Raw genomic sequence first — 19,596 nt, 5'->3', positions numbered from 1 at the left:
CACAACTACTGAGCCCGCGTGCCACAGCTACTGAAACCCGCGCACTGCAACGAAGAGTAGCCCCCGCACACCGCAACTAGAGAAAGCCCGCGCACGGCAACAAAGACCCAACACAGCCAAAATATATATATATATATAGTAGTGTTTAGTTATGTCTTCCCTGTATCCATTCTTCCTGCTCTCCTTGCCTTCCACAATGTGAGCCAGCCCTCTGTCTCAGTCACTGTTGTACATGCTTACATTCCATGCAGGCTTGAGCAAGAAACAATGCCGTACTTACTAGAAAAAGAACAGTTTTAATCAAGATGCTGTCAACAAGATGACTTGTCTCATGAGGTCAGCCCAGGGCACAGAAGTAATCACATCTGTGGCTCTTGGGTCCACTTATTCCTTATTGCCACTTATAGCTCAAACTGAAGGTAGAACAAAAGGTGAGTGACAGTAGCTTTCACAGAACTGGAAGGAGAGGTGACAGTTCTACCACTGTACTTATTTCTGTTCCCCATACTTGCCAATCACTAGTACTTTTGTGTAGTCTTACATCTATTCTGGGTTTGGCTGCTATGATGGCCATGATAATTTGCCTTATAGACCTTCGTAATACATAGATCTTAATTGACTGAAGGACCCAGCTATGCTTTAAAATCTATCTCTGAGGCCACATCTCCCATGGGCTGCTCCCTGCCAGTAGCTGAGTGCAGTGAGGATGCAAAGGCAGACCCATTCCTGGGAGACATAGGACTCTCTGTTGGCTGACTTTGGCTCAGTGACTCCACAATAACTTTGATGAATTTAGACTTCACGGCAGGCAGTCTTGGATGCTTTCTCTCCCTGTCTTCCTTATTCAGAGTCAGATTTGCTTCATGTTCTAAGGTGTCTCCCATCCTTCCAAGTACCTTCCTATTTCCTTTCACATAGGTATTTCCCCTAATATAGTCCTTGTATATTTAATCCTGCTCAGCATTTGTTTTTTGGAGAATCTGGAATAACATAGTTGTCATACTGCCAGCCCCTTCTATGGCTATGTGCTGTGGGCACTTTGAACTCTGCTTTGTTCCAGACATAACTGTCTTGATATTGCTCCCCTTTCCTCACCCTGCCTCACAGCCACAGGGGAGTCTGTGCACTGTTATAATTAGTAGTTTATTTATTAAGCCCATAAACATAGAAGGTGCTGTGTTGATCACCTTTATTAGCTTATAGTCACCTGGCACATACCCATGAGCATAGGACATTCAGAGAGCAGAACAAACCATTAAATCAGAAAGAAATGAAGGTATTTCATACTGACAAATCACGGGAATGCTTAGAGGTTTGGCAGCCATGTAATTTCTCAGCCTTAAAAAAAATGAAATCTTGCCATTTGCTACAACATGTATAGACTTGAGGGTATTATGCTAAGTGAAATAAGTCATTCGAAGAAAGACAAATACCATGTGATTTCACTACATGTGGAATAATTTTTTTAATTTTAAAATAAATGAACAAGGTGAACCATACAAAAACAAACACATAGGTACAAAAACAGGGCAATGGTTACCAGAGGGGAAGAGTGGAGGGGGGAGGAAGAAGTAAGTAAAGGGAGTCAACTGTATGGCAAGAGATGGGAAGTAAATCTTTGATGGTGAGCACACTGTAGTGTATACGGAAGTTGAAATATAATTATGCATAAAAATGTTATAAACAAAAAAATGAGTAAAATGATATCCCGGCAGGGCACAGAAAGCCAGGCAAGAGCCAAGGGGGCAGCTGCACTTCCCTGAAGGGTCCCTCCCAAGGTAGGCAGTTCTAGCACTCAGGCTGACCCAAGACCCCACTGCCCACCAAGGCAATCAAGCAGAGTCTGCAGGGCAGCGGGTTCTAGGGGCAGATTACAGCCTAGTTGTGTTCCTAAAAGCTCAACGCCATTCTGGCCTGCACTGTCAGGGAGAGCCAAATAAATTTCCACCTGAAGCTTCTTATGGCCTGCAGAGAACAGGTCAAGAGGGGCCTCCTTGCCAGGACAAAATCTTCCCTTGGCCTTGGAGGACAGGTACCACAGCAGCTGGTTTTGAGGGAGACAAAGGAATGAAGCAACAGCGGCCCAAACAGTGATCTTGAGTTGAGATGTCTGCAAGTTACTCTCAAATGGTGTAGCAAGTCATGTACATGGAGAGAGAGTTAGAAAGCAAATGTGAGGAAATGTTAAATGGTGCATTTAGGTGAAGAACATATGCTGTTACTATTCTTGCAAATTTTTGGAGGTTTCAAAGTAGGGTTTTTTGTTTGTTTTTTTAAGGAGTAATTGGTACTCAAGTCCCAAGCTCTCTTTAGATGGACACTGAAAGTGAGGCTGTAGGTATCTGAGATGATGGGAGGAGTGGAGGCGAGGGAGTGCCCAGGCTGCTCATCACATCTCCCCTCTCCCCGCGTGGGAGATGCCTTGGACCCTGGGGATCGACTTCAATGGCCTCAGGATTCTGTGCAGAGACTTTACTGCATCTGGACATTGGGGCACAGCACACTTCTGTGGAAGAAGTAAAGGCGGCTGCGTGTGACACTTCAAAAACGAGCTTCTCTGCACAGGGAATCGAACCCGGGCCATGGCGATGAAAGCGCTGAATCCTAGACACTAGGCCACCAGGGAGCTGTGCACTCTGCGTTTGTAAGTGATGATAGGAATCTTGAAGGGGCTGCCAAGGCTGTTCATCACATCTCCCTTCCCCCAGCCTGGGAGATGCCTTGGACCCTGGGTCCAGACCTCCCTGACTTAAGGACTCAATGCAGAGATCTACTGCATCTGCACCTTGGGGCACATAATACTTGTGAGGAGGAAGTGAAGATTTCTGAATGCGGAGATGCCACACTCACGAAAAAGCTTCCTTCACTGGGATCGAACCAGGATAGCAGCGGTGAAAGCGCCGAACTCTAGCCAAGAGACCACCAAACAGTTGTACGCAAGCCCTTTGTTAAGTGATGGTAAGAAGCCTACAAGGAGTGTGTGCTATCTCCGCCCTCATGTTCTGAGTGCCGCACCTCCCTCCAAGGAACTGTACCCGAAGAACGTTCCCTCCCTGCTTTCTCCAAAAGAGGAATCCCACGCGAAAGGCCGAGCTCTCTGCGGGACAGTGAACGCGCCCGCGAGGCCCGCTGGGGCCGCAAGTCCCGAGTGAGTTGCCCCGTCTGGGCCGCACCTCAGAACTGCCCTGGAGCCGCGCCTTTGCCAGGCGACCGCGTGTGGAGAGCAGGCCGCCGGGGCAGAGGCTGTAGGGACAGGAGGGGAGGCGCGCAGGGTGAGACCCCGGGATCCCCAACACCATAAAAGACTCCCGGCGGATGCAGGATTGGGGACGGCTGGACGGAAAACGCTTTCAAACAAGGCTGCGCGCCCAGACCTGGATTCCGGGTCTTCCCCTCACTACCTGCGGCGCCTGCCGTTCTCCCGCCTTAGATGACGCCAACTCCAGGTCCTAAGGCTCCGACCAAGAGTTGTCTCTGACGCAGCGTTTTCCTCAGACCCCACATGCAATTAGTTAGGACTTCGTGTTTGCTTCTCGGTCCAGGTGGACTTTGGCCTACACAGTCCCTCCTTTTCGTGACTCAGGACTTGGGCAAACGACTCTCCTGATAAAGGCGGGGAAATCAGTGTAACGCTCGGCTCCCTCACCCTGAACCTCGGATGGGGGCGTTGGGCGACCCTTGAGCTTTTTCCTGGGCTGCGTGCCTCTTCCGGGCCCGTCCTCGAGGCCAGGGCCGGGGCCGGGTGCCGTCAGCGCGCTCCTCTCGCCGGCTCTGGAGCCCCGCGCCTTCCCTTGCGGCTGCAGGGAGGCTCCAGGGGCCGCCTGATCGGGTTTGCGGGCCCCAGCGGCGCGGGTGTGTGTTTGTGGTCCCTCGGGGGCCCGCTGTCCCTCCGCTCCTCTCGGGGAAAGGACGACCGCCCCCTCGTCCTGTCCACGTGGGACGGCAGCGCGCAGAACGCGACCGAAAGACGGCGAATCCGTTCCTCTGGCTGCGCGTGGGAGGTGAAAACTGGAACCTGGAGGGGAAGGAAAAGGGGGAAAATCTCATGAAATGTCCTGATCTAAAGCTGTTTTCAAGTCCGCCTCTTTGGGGACTCAGCCCTCCAGCGCTGGCGAGGATGCTGCAGTCCGGTCGCACCCTCGACGGCACTTGGAGTCGACACGGAACAAGGCAGAGCCCCGCGGCTTGGGGGTCAGTGCGCACGCTGCCCGCGCCTTCCTCGGGGTCGCAGCACCGGAACCTCACGCGTGAAGGAAACGCGGTGACCGCCACAATAAGAAAGAAGAAAAGCAACCGCTGGAGAAAACGGCACATGCTTCCCCAAACTTGTAAAGCTTTACTTTTAAAGGAAACCAGACAGGGAGACACACACACACAGACAGACAACGTTGCATTAAAGTTTTTCAGCAGAAAGAAAGTCGTCTGCCTGCTGGCCGTGTGCTGTGAGGTGAACACGAAACCCCCTCCAGACACCGGCTTTCTGGGAAAACCACCTTTTACCTCTTTGTCTTCCTAGGTTAAAATTCGCTCTCCATGACCTGTTGAACTGGAAAATTGTAAAAGGCAAATAAAAGACGTTTCAGACATTGTAAAAGGTAAAACAAAACTGTTCCTCAAGAAGAATGTCAAGTACGATGAGGGAGGAATGAACAGCCTTGAGATCGGCATGGACCGCGCCTGCGTCCTCCGCGGCTTTCTGCTGGGCCTGGTCTTCAAACGAAGTCAGTACAGGCCAGGAAGCGCGGCTCGGATGGGTTTGATTTTCGATGTTTTTCCAACAGCCAAATGACCGGAGACGTCAGCCTTTGCTACGGTTCCTGCTAAACGTGAAAGTGTGATTAAAGTACTGGACTTTAACTAGACGACTAGAATAAGCCACAGCGGCAGGGACCTGAGGAAGCCCCTTTGCCGGGAGACGCCAGAGAAGGGCTGCTATGAAAGGGCTTTCGAGGAAGGAGCGCGCGGGCCAGGCGCACCAGAGCAGACGGGAGGGAGGGGAGGAAGAAGAGGGAGGGAAGGATGGGTCCTATGGTTCCCGGATGGATTCTAAGCATGGATCATTTCCGAGAGCCCAGAGCACTGACCAACTGCGCCGTGAAAAGGGCCACCGAGGCGGGGGTCCGCAGCTTTGGAGGGGCGGTGTCCACGCTGCTGGGATGCGAGGTCGCCTGGGGCTCAGGCTCACCTAACCCCCGGCTCCTGGGCCTTCCGGGAGCTGGAGAGTCCGCGGGGGCGACCCCTGCACTCGCTGCATAGCTGTGTGTTGGATGCGGGATCGGGAAGTGAAGCTGTGGGGGCCCCAGGGACCTCGCTTCGGGGGAGGCGAGGAACCCTAAACTAGGGCCTCTCGGGAGCTGCAATCTCCTTACCTGAGGGCTCGCCTGTGCTCCCAGGGTCCTTGCCTTTCGAAAATATTTGTGGCCAGTCGTGGCAAGAGATACAGTTCTTGGATGTGTCATTAGGGATGTGAAAAAGAGGTGTTTCCGTAGTGTAGTGGTTATCACGTTCGCCTAACACGCGAAAGGTCCCTGGTTCGAAACCAGGCGGAAACACGTGGATTCTTTTCTGAAACTAACATTCACGTTTAAACACCAAAAAACGGGGCGAGTGGGATGGATTGAGGTAGCGCGTGCAGCTGTATTTTTAGCCCCCGGAAATACAGGAGGAGTTCCCTTATTGCCTGAAAGCCTACTCAGCACTAGGAACCATCCCTCCTTTGTCTGCTCTGTGTCACTTTGAAGACAAGGCCACAGACAGACCAAGAAGGGCACAGGACAAAGCCAAGTTAAGGTTATCTTTACATGCGGAAATTCCCTCACCTTCTCATGTGGCGCCTAAATCTCCTCTACACGCTGACACGTATTTTGTCTCTGGAAACAAGAAGTTTATCCCTGTGAAGCTCACTTGCTTACCCCACCTCAGCACACTTGCGGAACACGTTGATTTGTGTGACAGAACAAAAGAGACCGACCCAACTCCGCACCGGGTGCTCGACCCAAAGACACGTAGACGAATTTCAGGCTCCAGAACTGCAGCTGGTAGGGGCACGTAAAGGAGTCCTTACAGGTGCCATTATCAGGAGAGGCCCTGTAGTGAGGTCAGAGATCAGGAAGTAGACGGAATCGCTCATCAGCCGCTGAGAACCAAGTCGGCACCTGACACATAAGGAAAGCGAGGTTCAGAAAGAGAGCATGACCTTGGCTCTGCGGCACACAGCGCTAAAGCTAGGCCAGGATGGAACCCAGCCAGTTACCTAGCGGCCTGGCCTCAGAGCCCAAAGCATCGCCCAGAACAGGAGAGGTGAAAGGTGATGAGCAGCGGGGCAAGGGCTGGGAGCCTTGCACAGCTGCCTTCAGCCCTGGGCCGCTGAGAATCGCCTCCTTTTCTGCTCTGCCATTCTCAAAAATCTAACCTTACTCTTACAGTTTTCAACTGGAGAAGCCAAATTATGGAGGTTTGTTATGTCTGGTTGCCTGGTAGCTACAATTTGGCGTTTTACTGCTTTGGCCCGGATTCGATTCCAGGTCAGGAAAGCTCTAAATTGCGCTAAATCTTCCTCTTCCCAAACAGAGGTAGTTTGCCAGAAGGGCGACGCAAGACCCTCCTCAGGGTTCCTATTACCAGGCACCCTTCATGTGGGGGAGGGGAAATGTGATGAACGCCCAGGGCTTCTGCCCTCCACTCTTTTCTTCCTTTATTTCAGAAACCTAGTGTCTCACATATGGAGTTTTCATCCAAAGAGAACCTGGGACTTAACTTTGAAAAACTCATTAAGAAAACAAAAACATAAAACCTTGTAAATATATAAAAATTTTGAAACACTAACATTGTCTATTCTGTACCTAATCTCACAGTTAACATTTTCCCACGCTTGCTTTCTCACTCTCTCTCCATATACATGATTTGCTACACCATGTGAGAGTAACTTACAGATATCTCAACTCAAGATCACTGGTTGGGCCACTGTTGCTCCTTTCCTTTGGCATCTCCTTCAAAACCAGCTTCTGTGGGACCTGTCCTCCAAGGACAGGAGGAAGCTTTGTCTTTGTGAGGAGGCCCCTCTTGCCACTTCAGAAACCTGGAATCTGTTCTCTTTAGGCTGTAGAGAAGCTTCAGGTGGTGTTTTATTCGGCTGCCCCCTGCGCTGATGTTCGATGTTTTTCCAACAGCCAAATGACCTGAGACGTCAGCCTTTGCTACCGTTCCTACTAAACGTGAAAGTGTGATTAAAGTACTGGACCTCAACTAGACGACTAGAATAAGCCACAGTGGCAGGAACCTGAGGAAGCCCCTTTGCCGGGGACGACACTGGAGAAGCCCTGCTGCGAAAGGCCTTGTGAAGAAGGAGTGCGTGGGTCAGGCGCACCAGAGCAGAGGGGAGGGAGGCTGGGGAGGGGGGAGGGGAGAGGGAGGGAGGGGAGGGAGGGGTGGGCGACTCCTATGGGTCCTGGGTGGATTCGAAGCACCGCTCATTTCCAAGAGCCGAGCGCACTGACTGCCGCCTCCGTGAAAAGGGCCACCAGGGCGCGGGTCTACAGCCCTGGAGGGGCGGTGTCCACACTGCTGTGAGGCGGGGTCACCTGAGGCCTAGACGCACCTAACCCCCTGCTCCTGAGGCTTCAGGGAGCTGGGGAGTTAGCAGGGGATCCCTGAACTCCGGCGCTAGGCTGAGGAACTGGAGACCCTGCTTTGGATGTGGGAGCCTGAATCTAGACTGTGGGAGCCCCAGGGACCTTGTTTCACAGGAGGTGAGGAACCCTAAGCTAACACCTCTCGGGAGCTGCAGTGTACTTGCCTGAGAGATCGCAGGTGCTCCCAGGATCCTTTTCCTTTGAAATTTTTGGGTGGGCCAGTCATGGCAAGACATAATACATTTCTTGGATGTTTTTTTGGACACCTGTGGTTTCCGTAGTGTGGTGGTTATCACGTTTGCCTAACACGCAAAAAGTCCTCGGTTCGAAAGCGGGTGCAAACAAGCAAGAGTTCTCTCTTGTTTTTTTTTCCTGAAACTTACATTCACGTTTAAAAACCAGAAAGGGGGCGAGTGGGATGGGTTGTGGCAGAATGTGTAGCTGCGTTTTTCTCTCCCCAAACCCAGGAGGAGTTCCGTTACCACCCGAAGCCTACTCAGCTCTAGGAGCCAGCCCTCCTTTCTCTGCTCTGAGTCACTGCGGAGACCAGGCCACAGACATTCCAAGGAGGGCGCAGGAGAAGGCCGAGTTCAGGTTATCTTTAAACCTGGAAATCCCCTCACTTTCTCATCTGGCGCCTAAATCTCCTCTACACGCTGACACGTATTATGTCTCTGAAAACCAAGAAATGCATCCCTGTGAAGCAACCTTGGCTTTCCCTCACCCCAGCACACTTGCGAAACAATTTGATTTGCGTGACAGAAAAAAAAGAGGACGAATTCAACCCTGCACGAGGGGCTCAAGCCAGACACGAAGATGAAGAATTTCAGGCTCCATAAATTGAGCGGGTCAGGGAGGAAAAGGAGCCGGTAACGTGCCTTTATCAGGAGAGCCCCCAGAGCCACTCAGAGATCAGGAAGTAGACAGATCCACTCATCATCACCCACTGAGAACCAAGCCTGCCCCTGACTCATAAGGAAAGTGAGGTTCAGAAAGAGAGCATGACCTTGGCTCTGCCGCACACAGCGCTAAAGCTAGACCAGGATGGAACCCAGCTAGTTACCTTGCGGCCTGGCTTCAGAGCCCAAAGCTTCGCCCAGGCGGGGAGTGGTGAAGGGTGATAAGCTGCGTTCAGACCTGGGCTCTGGGAATCGCCTTCTTTCTGCTCTCTGCATCTCTAAAATCTAACTTTTACTGGGGTAGACTGCCTGTCTCCACTTTACTTAGTTATTCTGGGGTTTTATCTTGTTTCTTCATTTGGAACATATTCCTCTGTCACCTCATTTTGCCTAATGTACTTTTTTTATTTCTATGTGTCTGGTAGGTTGGTTACATTTCCTGGCCTTGGAGAAGTGGCCATTTGTAGGCGACTTCCTGTGGGTAGCAGCAGCCCACTACCATTTCATCACCAGATCTATATGCTCTAGGAGTGCCCTGTATGTGGGCTACATGGGTCCTTCTGTTGTGCCTGGCTGACTGCAGTGCATGGTCTGGTAGGATTAGTTGGTCCTTGTCTCTTTGGTTGTAGGCCCTGCCTTGTGTGGAATCTGCAGCCGCTAGTTGGCACTGCCGGGTCAAGAGGCAACTGGCTGTGGAACCCCGGTGGGGGGGGGGGGTGGTGGTGGCGGGGGCTAGTGCTGGCTCATTGGTGGGTGAAGCCAGGTGCTAGGGCTAGTGCTAGTGCTGGCCCACTGGTGGGCAGAACGGGGTCCTGGGGTTTGGCTGCAAGGCCCAGGAGTCCCAGAGCTGGTGTCAGACTGCTGGTGGGTGGGGCTGGTTCCCGACACAGCTGACTGTGGGGGTTCCAGGTGTCCCGATACTTGTGTTGGCCTGCTAGTGGGCGGGGCCAGGGTCCAGCCAGTCCCAGGGCTGGTGAAAACATGGGACAGTTTAAAGAAAAGTAATAACCTTGGATTGTTATTATTTGGATGGTTATAAACCTTGGGTTTATAACATATGCAAGGTAAAATGCATGGCAACAAAAGCATAAAGGCAGGCAGGGGAGAAATGTGAACTGGTATGACTTCACTTGAAGGCAGACTGTGGTAAGTTACAGATGTCTGCTCTAAAGCCTAAAGCAATGGCTGAAATAACAAGAGTTATAGCTAGTAAGTCAACAAAGGCAAGAAAATGGAATCATATACAAAACTATGTATAATCTATGATAGAGCAATTGCTCTTCTGGCTTTCTACCCTATGCACATGTGTACAAGAATGATGACTGCAGCATTACATGTAATAATAAAAGCATAGAACCAAATTAATTTCAAAGTATATGCAAAGGGGTAAATAAATACTATACAGACAATGGAAGAAACTTCATTGATTACAGGAATTCACAGGGTAGTAACGAGTCTACTCTTGAGGATTCCTCAATTCCCCATGACCTGTTTTCCTCCTGAGCTCCTCTCGGAGGATCGATGATGATCTGGACTTAGTTAGATCCTCCTGTTGTGCACAAAATACAGAGTACAGGAACAGGGAGTGTAGGAAAGGGAGGACTCCGAATCCTCTGCATTATAGATGCCAGAAAGATGCATCCCTGAGTAGGCTTGAACCACCAATCTTTCGATTAACAGCCGAACGTGCTAACCGGTTGCTCCACAGAGACACCTATAGATCACTTTCTCTCTCTCCTCCCTCACCTCATCCCCAGCGAGAGCAAGCACGCCTTCCACTCTAAGCCGAGGCACCCGCCTTTAGCAGTGCAGTCGTACCCGCTCAAAAGAGCCCGGGAAAACCCGTGGGAAAGCCGTGCGTCGGGCGAATCCGAAGGCAGAAGGGCAGCCGAGCGTCCCAGCCGAGCCTTGCTCCACACCCGCCGCAGATGCCAGCGCCTCGGAGACGCCCGGGGCCACGAGCCCCAGGCCTGAGCCGAGTGGGGCCCAAGGGAAGCTGAATGCCGGGTGGGCTCCGTGACGGCTCCCCGTTTGCTCCGCCTTCACCCGACCATCTGCCCCGCAGGTTTAGTAGGTGTGCTCGGTATGGCTGCGTTGGGAAAAAGATCAGGTCAAAAGAGGAAACGTGAAAAGGAGCGAAAGCAAGCAGAGGCATGGATGAGACAAGGACACCTCCCAGGAAGCCTGTGAGGAGGCTCGGGCCAGATCCTGAGAGGTAAAAATTGCTTTATTAAGTAGCAGAATGGGGAGGAAGAATCGGAGAAGAGCATGAAAGAGAGAAAAGCACGAACATCTGTAGGTGTCCAAGAATAAATCAGCAAAAGCAGTGTGGATATATTTACCTTCAAAAAATTACGGGAAGTGCAGTGACTGCCATCCTGCCTGTGGCGCATCATGACCGTATGGTGGTTAATACTATGTGGTGGCCGCAGTAATCCCGGCTCAAATCCGAGCTATAGTAGGGTGGTGTCTGTGACTGGTCTCTAGGTTTGCTTTTTTTAACATCTTTATTGGAGTATAATTGCTTTACAATGGTGTGTTAGTTTCTGCTCGGTTTGCTTTTAATGCCAGCACCAGCTACGCCCCTTAAGAAGCGGTCAGAGAGCAGAGTATACCGCCGGCCACACAGCGCGATGCGGTCAGAAGAGGAGTAAATCCCACGGTGCACAAACCTGCGGGTGGCCTTGTCTCACTACAGAACAGAAAATGTCTCTAAGGGTGAAATACAGCCTCTCAAGGAGCCTTGTCTGTACGTTCCGCTAATTAAACAGTGCCGTCATTACCGTTTTTCTGGTAAAGATCATTCAAGTATCAGTGTTGGGTTTTTTTTCTAAACGAAAACGAGGTTTTAATGAGTTTACAATAAAATGCAAACTAGTTGTCATCATCTACACCAGCTTGTCTCCATCCATCATCCACTAATTTTTATGGGAACAGTAAATCATTGAGCTACAGTTCACATAGAGTTAAAAGCACAAATCTTTAAAGCACAGTTTTTTGAATTTTAGCAAATGTAACTATTACCCAGATCAAGTTATAGAATATTGCCATCATCCCAGAAATGTCTGCTGAGCCTCTTTCCAGGCAATTCCTACCTTCTCTCTCTTAGTTGATTACTATTTTGAGGTCTATTGCCGAAATTACTATTGCCTGCTATTGAAATTCAAATGAATGAATGTATTTTTTTGTATCTGGCTTTTTAAATACAACATTATGTTCATTAAACATAACTATATTATCGTGTATATCACTTCTTAATTTTGGTATTATTGAAGTAATTTTGGTGTTATTTGTTGTTAGTTGATGAATATTCTTGGTGTTTTGATGAATATTCTATACCAATCTTTTTGTATACTTGTGCATTCATAGAAGTACTGCGACTGCTGGGTCATGGAGTAGGAACAAGATTAACTTTATTAGAAACTGACAAGAATGGTTTCAAACCAGTAACTATGGTTGGAATTTCTCTGCATTCTTGTCAGTATTTGGTGTAGTAATTCTTTTAAATATAGCTATTCTGGAGGGTGTGTAATGATATCTCCGTATAGTATTAATGTGCGTTTCCCTAATGAATAAAAATGTCAAGAATATTTTCTTATAACTTTTGGTCATTAAGATATCTTCCTTTGTGATCCAGGACGGCCTTGGCTTAGCCTTACCAGGAAAAGGATACAGGGTCGGGTGGTCAGTCGCTGTGCAGGTGGATCCTCCCGAGGCCTCTCTCCGAGACAGAGACCCAGACTCAGGGTGTTTGGAGCGGCGACATGTGCAGATCAATGACTGGCACGGCATCAGCGCCTCCTTCCGGCCTCCCAGGCCTTTGCTGTCTCCACGCACTCCTCAGTTAACCGAGGGCAGAGAACTGTCAGTTGAGACAGCGCAATGGCTGCGGGTTGGTCTGTTTGGAGCCGCTGCTGAAAGGTGGTCGGTGTTGTGAGCTGTGCTGTGAGTTCTCCTGTGTGTGTGTGTGTGTGTGTGTGTGTGTGTGTGTGTGTGTGTGTGTGTGTGTGTTGGGGGAAGATTGGGGAGGAGATGTGGGAGGGGAGGTCTTCTCTTGAATTCCTTTGAGGAAAGCGGTTTAGAAAAACAGCATGGGGCGGGTGGAAGGGAGGGTGGCGACCCTGAGTGAACCTTGGAGGAGTGGGAGGCTGCACTGTGCCTGCGGGGTATATGCCCCTAGTTACCTGGCAGGAAAGATGCCATGATCACGATGGTGGCTTTCCCAGCGCGACGCTTGTCCACTGCACTCAGGTAGTGCTGACTTTAGAGATTTCCCCAATGTGGGAAAATTGATCTCGGAATTTGTGCTAGTAGGGGTATGTATTTGCACTCTCCGCTACCTCTCTGTGTATGGCAGGGGAGTTCTCTTCCGTGGTGCCTCACTGCACTCCGCTGGCTCAGGCCCAGGGCGAGAGGTGCCCCACACCCAGGGCTCCAACCCACATCTTCCTGACTTTCCTATTCCGTGACCAAAGTGTATGGATGAGCCCTGCTACTTGCTTCAGGCCTCCTGTCTGCAGGCTTGCCGGCAGGCATCAGCAAGAGAAAGGCCACATGGCGGGGGTGGTGGGGAAGCGTGGGAGAAGTCACCCAAAGGCCTCGAGCTCCACAGTCCCTTTGGGGCCAGATCGGCACCCCTTCCAGGAACATGGAGGCCAGAGGCCTGCCTTCGCAAGGAGGCTCCAGGGGCCAGAGCGCTGTATCCCTGCCCCGGGTTAGCCAACTCTTTTTCTCTCACCCGGCTTTCCCTTCTCCTTCCTCCCGTTCCACCCCAGCCGCGTTCTTGGGGACAGTAAGCTGTACCCTATCACCCCCTAACCCACGCGTAATGACCCAGTCCCTCCTCCAGTGCTTATGAAGAGAGCTGAATCAACGTTTTCTAACAATGGGAGGAGAGAGAACCTGCGGCGACGGGAGGCAACCCGTTCCTATGCAGATTCTTTTGGCTCAGCCCATTTCGGGGCCCGGCTCAGGGGCCTGGAATCGTCCCTCCTGCTTGAGGGACCTGAGTCTCGCGCGGCCCACAGAACCGGCCAAGTTGGCGTCTCTCCCACTGCCTCTCAGGGAACAGCAGGAAATCCTGCAGGGTCCACTCTTACCCAGAAGAGACACCCGGGAAGTGATCCAGCAGAAGCTCGGACCCTGTTCGATGGACCACTTCGGAGCGACGCTTCTGTCGGCCGGTCCTTGAGGGGAGAAATCATTTAGGACGAGGCGTTTTTCAGTGTCTTGTCTCAGACAAGAGTGAAGGAGGGTGATTCTTCCAAGAAGCTGGCAGTCCTGATACCTGTGGTCGCAGAGAGGCTTGTGGAGCAAGAGCGCCCTCTCTCCACCAGGGTTAACCAGCTGTTTCGGCCTCCTCCTCTTCCTCCTCTTCTCCTCCTTCCCCTGTCGTTTTCTATCTTGGTGTTCCTTGAGTGCTTATCTTCCTTTTGTGCCTCGGAACCTCTCACCCTCTACCATGGATTATACATTTTCCTGGGTTGTTCTGAGCTTCAAATAAGGAAATGTATGTAAGAGTGCCACAAATGCTCAAAAATTTTGATCTCATTATTTTATCAGTAACATCATCTGAATCATCAGGATTGTCTAACTCCTTTTTTAACAATTGCATTTTCATTGTCTGAATATATTAATGCACATTTAAACACCACATAATTTTTGAATAATAAATTGCTTCTGATATTTTAGTATCAGAAATAATGCTGTAGGGCTTCCCTGTGGTGCAGTGGTTAAGAATCCTCTTGCCAATTCAGGGGACACGGGTTCGAGCCCTGGTCCGTGAAGATCCCACATGCCGCGGAGCAACTAAGCCCGTGTGCCACAACTACTGAGCCTGCGCTCTAACGCCTGTGAGCCACAACTGCTGAAGCCCGTGTGCCTAGAGCCCATGCTCAGCAACGAAGACCCAATGCAGCCAAAAATAAATAAATAAAATAAATAAATTCATATAAAAAATAATGCTGTAGAAAGTTCTTACTTATAAATCCTTGGCAATTCTATAGGATAGACACTGTCCTTTTTTCCACCCTGTAGCCAACCTGTCAGTGTTAAATACCTTTAACAAAAATTTTACAACAATCAAACGCTTGGGGCCAATTGCCTTCGCTTGTTACCGTCTCAGTTCAAGGACTCTAGGTAATTGGCACAATACCCTAGATTAGCTAAAATGAAGAATTTTTTCTCACTCTCTTCTGTTTTGTCTCCTTTCTTCAGTTCTTAGGTAACAACATCCTAATAAAATGGTTGGCAACAACAACACAAGTATATCACTGAATCTTGGGGAATGTTAGTGCTTTCGTTGTTCATATGCTTGTCTACCCAATTTGTGCTTGGAGCCAAGGAAGAAGAGATCTGCCATGGGCCCCACTCTTGCACTCTTCTGGCCGTGCCTTCTTCCATTAGGCAAGGATCATGTGGAGCCAAGAGGACATTCCCACATGATGCCCATGTCCTCCCTCCCCCATAGGGCTGTCAAATGTGTAACGAATCTCAGAGTCCCTAGCCCAAATGTCTTTTAGCCCATGTATAGAGACTGTGGATCTTTCTTCCTCGCATTGTCAAACTAAGGGCAAAATGTACTTTGTTTGTACTCAAACCTAGGGCTTGTGGGCAATGTGACATCAAGAGACCACTTTTTAGGGAGAGCTAGTGGATGTAGCATGGATGTGTTGGAGGTGCAGAATACAATCTAGTTCCAGCAGGCCAGTAGGCAAGTGGTGATGGATGTTCTCACCATGCTTCCTTTTTCTGGTGTGTCACTCCAGAAAGTATAGGAATTCTAAAATCCTATACATTCAGGTGATTATAAACATATAGTTTTCAAAGTAAGAGAATACCATCTATTTCAGTTTCAACTGAGAGATTTTTTTTAAAAACTTGATCAGTAGCTTTAAAAAAGATAGACCCATGGTAGATACCAAGCTTGTCACTAACATTTGCAGGTGCCAGTGCAAAAATTAAAAGCAGAGGCATCAAAGCTGCTTACACTCTGAGGTTGGAGTGCCAAGATAGCTTATTTCATATTCTGTTCCAGGGGGCCTTGAGTACAAGAAACATGGAAGTCAAGTTTTAGTCCCAGACGAACTTGAGAAGTCATATAGGAGGTCCTCACTACATTAAGCTGGGACCCCAAAGTCTTAAGCCCTCAGGGGTAAGGGTCATCCGATCTAGTCCTGCTCCTTCAAATCCCAGGGCTCTTTGGACAAGGCAGCCTTGGTGCCACAAACAGTATAAAGAATAAGAAAGTTTTAAAAGTTCATGAGAAATCGTGGCCACAAACTTGACCTCTAGCAGATTTAGCCTTGAGTACCCACAGCCTGGGTAGTCTGAGAAACCATAAGACAGCAACTTGGTGTGTTGTTTCCCAGCTGGTAACAAACCTCAAGAGCCTATTAGAGGAGAACATATTCAGAGGAAAATATATTCATTCTAGGGCTGTAGAGGTGTCTACAAAGAACATTTCAAGAGAATCAACTAGTATCTAAAATTCAGTTATAAAATATAAGAACAAAATCTCATGTATTTGGAATTTTAGAAACACTTCTACCAATCCTTGTATCAAAGCAGATGGGAAAATTAGAAAATATTCTGTATCAAACAAAACTGAAAATACTACGTATATGCAGAAGGTGCAGCTAAGCCAGTCTTTAGAGGACAATACACAGATTTAAATGTAAATTATGAAATTTAAGGCTGATTTCTGAAGAGCTAAATCTCCATCTCATAAAGTTACAAAAAGAATAATGACAACAACAAAAGCAGATAGGAGCAGAAATTATATATAAAACCAGAAATTTTCAAATTAGAAATAAATATACAGAAGAAAAAGTATAAATGGTTGGCTCTTTGAAAAGACTACTAAAGCTGATAAAACTGTTAAGAGAGAAGAAGAAAGTCATTGCTGCTGAACCTGTAGACATATGGGAACAATAAATGAATCTCATAAACACATATATGCCAACAAATTAAAAATTTGAGAGGAACTGAACATATTCCAATAATGATTCTGGGGGAAAATGAGCTAGTCCTACAAGCATTAAATTTTTTAAAATCAGAATTTAAAAATCTTCCTGCAAAGAGAGGTCCAGAACCAAAAAAAGTTCATTAGAAGAAATGATTCCAGAGCAAATAAATTCCAAAACTATTAAAAGATGGCATATTTTCTCCAACTTATTTTATGAGTTTATACTGGAACCAAAAAACGGCAATGTAAAAAACAGAAATTATAGGTCTGTCTTATTGCTGAATAAAGCTGTAATTTAAAAAATAATAAGCAATGTATTTAAAAAGTATATATTGTGACAAAATTGGTCTTATCCTGGAAAACAGTTGATTCTTGTTAGAAAATAAATTAATCTAATTTACCACATTAACAACATAAGGGAGGAAAATAATAATCACTAAAATACAGAACAGGTGTTTGAAAAAATTCACCATCGATTTACCATTTTTTAAAACTTAAGCATAACAGTATAGAAGAGAACAGACCTAATATGCTAACGGGTAGTTTCAAAAACAAAAACAAAAGAAGCACACAAAAACCCTTCAGCGAACATTATAGCTGATTATAAAATACTGGCTTTCCCCCCTCCCCCAACCCTTACCAATCAGGAACCATCAGGAATCAGACAAATAGGCCTCACTCTGACCACACCTTTTCATCTCTGCGATGGAGATCTTAGCCAGTGAAGAAAGGCAAGAAAAAAAAAGAAACAGTATAAGGTGTGAAGATGACCAAAAAACAAATAACCCAATCAACATATGGGCAGAAGACCTAAATAGACATTACTCCAAAGAAGACATACAGATGGCCAAGAGGCACATGAAAAGATGCTCAACATCGCTAATTGTTAGAGAAATGCAAATCAAAACTACAATGAGATATCACCTCACACCAGGCAGAATGACCATCATCAAAAAATCTACAAACAATAAATGCTGGAGAGGGTGTGGAAAAAAGAGAACCTTCTTGCACTGTTGGTGGGAATGTAAATTGATACAGCCATTATGGAGAACAGTATGGAGGTTCCTTAAAAAACTAAAAATAGAGCTACCATATCATCTAGCAATCCCACTCCTGGGCATATATCTGGAGAAAAACATGGTTCAAAAGGATACATGCACTCCAATGTTCATTGCAGCATTATTTACAATTGCCAAAATATGGAAGCAACCTAAGTGTCCATCAACAGATGAATGGATAAAGATGTGGTACATATATGTACAATGGAATATTACTCAGCTATTAAAAAGAATGAAATAATGCCATTTGCAGCAACATGGATGGACCTGGAGATCATCATACTAAATGAAGTAAGTCAGACAGGAAGACAAATATCATATGATATCACTTATATGCAGAATCTTTAAAAAAAAAAAGGTACAAATGAACTTATTTACAAAACAGAAACAGACTCATAGACTTAGAGAATGAACTTATGGTTACCAGGGGGGAAGGGTAGGGGGAGGGATAGATTGGGAGTTTGGGATCGACATGTATACACTTGAAAAAAAAAGTAAAGATGAAAAATGAATACTATAATTACATACATATATGAAAGATAAATTACTAGCATTATTAAGAGAACTGAGTTTATCTGGTATATATAAAATTTAAAATCAGAGGAACTGAGCTAAATTAAGGGTTTAAGAAACAAAGGTATTAAAAACGTTATAAATATTCAACAATTGTAGCATACAGTTCAATCACATGCACTGGGGAGGGGACGGGGGAATGAAATATGACCCCTACCTCTACCGTAACCAAAATCATTTCACTGTGGATTAAGTACCTAAAATGAAATGAAACTTAAAATGATTTTAATTGGTATTATGTAGCAAGGTATTTCCATGATCTCAAAGGTAAGCAAGGATTTTAAAAATAAGACAAAAAGACTAATTCTTAATGAAGAGACTGATCAATTTGAATACATCAAGCATCTCTGTTCATCAAAACACAGAATAAAGAGTAAAAAGACAGGTCACAACTTGGGCAAATGTATCTTCAGTCAGCATAATCAACTGGTACTGAAGATATTTAATGAATTCTTACAAAACAAGAAGAAACAGACAGACAGACCTATAGGGAAATCAACAAGGTCTTGGTAGGGGGAACCCCTTATACGAGAAAACCCAAGTAGCTAACAAACATGTATTGGTGCTCAAATTCATTACCAATAAGGGACATTAAAAGGGAAACCCACATGAGATAACATTCAGATTGGTGAAGAAGAAGATGGAGGAGGAGGAAGAGAAGAAGGAGGAGAAGGAGAGGGGTAGGGATGGGAGAGGTGGAGGCAGAGGAGGAGGTGAATGAGGAAGAAGAGGAGAAGGGGGAGGAGGGACAGAGGAGGAGGAGGAGAAGAAGGAGGAGAAGGAGAGGAAGAAGGAGAAGAAGAAAACAGGAGTGGGGATGAGGTAGAAGGTTATTACCTGTTAAAGTGTGGGAGGAATGGAGGAATTGCCATCGTTTTATATTAAAAATGTGGAAAGACAATCTCAGAATTATGGAAACTCTTGAAAATGAATAAATCATGTTTTTCTTTAAAACAGAAAGCGGGGGGGTAACTCCCAAAATGTCACTGATCTTTGATTTTAAACTATTGTTAGGTAGGGGAATCCCCCACAGATTTGGGGAAAAATTAATCACTCCTAGTCTCTCTTAAGGCAGCCACAGCCCTAGTACCCTCAAGCCAGAATCCTTTAGAAGGAACCTCCAAGAGCTATAAAATAAAACCGGATAAACATATCCCAGATTCTGTAGCTCATTTTCCCTTTAAAAAAATTATATATATATATATATATTTTTCAGGCTAACACCTGTTGACACACATTGCCAGGTACACGGGATCCTTCCTGCAACACCGACGGGCCCCTGGGACACGCAGAGGCCGAGGTGGCTGACGATGTTAAATTTAGCACAGTGTCCCATGCACAGACTCGAGAGGCCTCTCCCCACCTCTGTGCAAGGCCTCCTTTTCGCATCGCCCTTCCTGTCCACGCGGATTCCTCCCCACACGCCTTCCTCTTCCTTGGGCTGCTAGAGCCTCCCTGGACACTGAGGT

Source organism: Hyperoodon ampullatus (genome assembly GCF_949752795.1).
Source record: "Hyperoodon ampullatus genome assembly, chromosome: 2".
In the NCBI taxonomy this organism is placed as follows: domain Eukaryota; kingdom Metazoa; phylum Chordata; class Mammalia; order Artiodactyla; family Ziphiidae; genus Hyperoodon; species Hyperoodon ampullatus.
This window is presented reverse-complemented; position numbering follows the sequence as displayed.